This window comes from Ambystoma mexicanum, chromosome 4q (assembly GCF_040938575.1).
Source record: "Ambystoma mexicanum isolate Mex_15411 chromosome 4q, UKY_AmexF1_1, whole genome shotgun sequence".
Taxonomy (NCBI): Eukaryota; Metazoa; Chordata; class Amphibia; order Caudata; family Ambystomatidae; genus Ambystoma; species Ambystoma mexicanum.
The window spans coordinates 529,123,063-529,126,494 of NC_090928.1; the positions used below are offsets into that span (position 1 = coordinate 529,123,063).

A 3,432-nucleotide genomic window follows, 5' to 3' on the forward strand; every position below is an offset into this window, starting at 1 on the left:
AGAATATCAGGATATAGCCGATTAAACCTGTGTGGAAAAAAGTCTTATTTGTGTTTTCTCCACTTTATTTTATAGTAAAATGATACATACTTTTTCTTTTACAGTGAATACATTAAGGTGTGGTATTGCCCCATTACACATCATCCAGACATGCATTCATATATTGCATGTTAACAATGAAAATATTGCAAATATTGTAAAGAGACTTTCAATTTCTATTTTTTTGGTCAAAAAGCACTAAAATTTTAGTTGTTTTCGCCCAACGTGGGGCTCGAACCCACGACCCTGAGATTAAGAGTCTCATGCTCTACCAACTGAGCTAGCCGGGCTCCTTTGGATGCCTATAGTTTTCTTCCCTATCCCTGCACTGCCGTTTTCCACAGATAGGATGCTGTGTAATCATAGGCTCTGGTGGAGTTTGGAAAGAAAATACACATCAGCCAGAGGCAGAAATAGTCTAAGAAAGTATCAAACACAATTACCAGTCAATATCAGAACGCATTGAAGAATATCAGGAAATAGCCGATTAAACCTGTGTGGAAAAAAGTCTTATTTGTGTTTTCTCCACTTTATTTTATAGTAAGATGATACATACTTTTTCTTTTACAGTGAATACATTAAGGTGTGGTATTGCCCCATTACACATCATCCAGACATGCATTCATATATTGCATGTTAACAATGAAAATATTGCAAATATTGTAAAGAGATTTTCAATTTCTATTTTTTTGGTCAAAAAGCACTAAAATTTTAGTTGTTTTCGCCCAACGTTTTCTTCCCTATCCCTGCACTGCCGCTTTACACAGATAGGATGTATTTTTTTGGTCAAAAAGCACTACAAGTTTAGTTGTTTTCACCCAACGTTGGGCTCGAACCCACGACCCTGAGATTAAGAGTCTCATGCTCTACCGACTCAGCTAGCCGGGCTCCTTTGGATGCCTATAGTTTTCTTCCCTATCCCTGCACTGCCGTTTTCCACAGATATGATGCTGTGTAATCATAGGCTCTGGTGGAGTTTGGAAAGAAAATACACATCAGCCAGAGGCAGAAATAATCTAAGAAAGTATCAAACACAATTACCAGTCAATATCAGAACGCATTGAAGAATATCAGGAAATAGCCGATTAAACCTGTGTGGAAAAAAGTCTTATTTGTGTTTTCTCCACTTTATTTTATAGTAAGATGATACATACTTTTTCTTTTACAGTGAATACTTTAAGGTGTGGTATTGCCCCATTGCACATCATCTAGACATGCATTCATATATTGCATGTTAACAATCAAAATATTGCAAATATTGTAAAGAGACTTTCAATTTCTATTTTTTTGGTCAAAAAGCACTAAAATTTTAGTTGTTTTCGCCCAACGTGGGGCTTGAACCCACGACCCTGAGATTAAGAGTCTCATGCTCTACCGACTCAGCTAGCCGGGCTCCTTTGGATACCTATAGTTTTCTTCCCTATCCCTGCACTGCCGTTTTCCACAGATAGAATGCTGTGTAATCATAGGCTCTGGTGGAGTTTGGAAAGAAAATACACATCAGCCAGAGGCAGAAATAGTCTAAGAAAGTATCAAACACAATTACCAGTCAATATCAGAACACTTTGAAGAATATCAGGAAATAGCTGACTGAACCTGTGTGAAAAAAAGTCTTATTTGTGTTTTCTCCACTTTATTTTATAATAAGATGATACATACTTTTTCTTTTACAGTGAATACATTAAGGTATGGTATTGCCCCATTAAACATCATCCAGACATGCATTCATATATTGCATGTTAACAATGAAAATATTGCAAATATTGTGAAGAGACTTTCAATTTCTATTTTTTTGGTCAAAAAGCACTAAAATATTAGTTGTTTTTGCCCAACATGGGGCTCGAACCCACGACCCTGAGATTAAGAGTCTCATGCTCTACCAACTGAGCTAGCCAGGCTCCTTTGGATGCTTATAGTTTTCTTCCCTATCCCTGCACTGCCGTTTTCCACAGATAGGATGCTGTGTAATCATAGGCTCTGGTGGAGTTTGGAAAGAAAATACACATCAGCCAGAGGCAGAAATAGTCTAAGAAAGTATCAAACACAATTACCAGTCAATATCAGAACGCATTGAAGAATATCAGGAAATAGCCGATTAAACCTGTGTGGAAAAAAGTCTTATTTGTGTTTTCTCCACTTTATTTTATAGTAAGATGATACCTACTTTTTCTTTTACGGTGAATACATTAAGGTGTGGTATTGCCCCATTACACATCATCCAGACATGCATTCATATATTGCATGTTAACAATGAAAATATTGCAAATATTGTAAAGAGACTTTCAATTTCTATTTTTTTGGTCAAAAAGCTCTAAAATTTTAGTTGTTTTCACCCAACGTGGGGCTCGAACCCACGACCCTGAGATTAAGAGTCTCATGCTCTACCGACTGAGCTAGCCGGGCTCCTTTGGATGCCTATAGTTTTCTTCCCTATCCCTGCAATGCCGTTTTCCACAGATAGGATGTATTTTTTTGGTCAAAAAGCACTAAAATTTTAGTTGTTTTCGCCCAACGTGGGGCTCAAACCCACGACCCTGAGATTAAGAGTCTCATGCTCTACCAACTGAGCTAGCCAGGCTCCTTTGGATGCTTATAGTTTTCTTCCCTATCCCTGCACTGCCGTTTTCCACAGATAGGATGCTGTGTAATCATAGGCTCTGGTGGAGTTTGGAAAGAAAATACACATCAGCCAGAGGCAGAAATAGTCTAAGAAAGTATCAAACACAATTACCAGTCAATATCAGAACGCATTGAAGAATATCAGGAAATAGCCGATTAAACCTGTGTGGAAAAAAGTCTTATTTGTGTTTTCTCCACTTTATTTTATAGTAAGATGATACCTACTTTTTCTTTTACGGTGAATACATTAAGGTGTGGTATTGCCCCATTACACATCATCCAGACATGCATTCATATATTGCATGTTAACAATGAAAATATTGCAAATATTGTAAAGAGACTTTCAATTTCTATTTTTTTGGTCAAAAAGCTCTAAAATTTTAGTTGTTTTCACCCAACGTGGGGCTCGAACCCACGACCCTGAGATTAAGAGTCTCATGCTCTACCGACTGAGCTAGCCGGGCTCCTTTGGATGCCTATAGTTTTCTTCCCTATCCCTGCAATGCCGTTTTCCACAGATAGGATGTATTTTTTTGGTCAAAAAGCACTAAAATTTTAGTTGTTTTCGCCCAACGTGGGGCTCAAACCCACGACCCTGAGATTAAGAGTCTCATGCTCTACCGACTGAGCTAGCCGGGCTCCTTTGGATGCCTATAGTTTTCTTCCCTATCCCTGCACTGCCGTTTTCCACAGATAGGATGCTGTGTAATCATAGGCTCTGGTGGAGGTTGGAAAGAAAATACACATCAGCCAGAGGCAGAAATAGTCTAAGAA

General features: G+C 38.2%; 1 non-coding gene across 1 annotated transcript; it reads right to left on the reverse strand.

Moving 5' to 3' along the window:
• Positions 1-256: 256 nt before the first annotated feature.
• Positions 257-329, reverse strand: TRNAK-CUU (transfer RNA lysine (anticodon CUU)). The gene has a single exon. It is a non-coding gene; the product is annotated as a tRNA-Lys (tRNA).
• Positions 330-3,432: the final 3,103 nt, after the last annotated feature.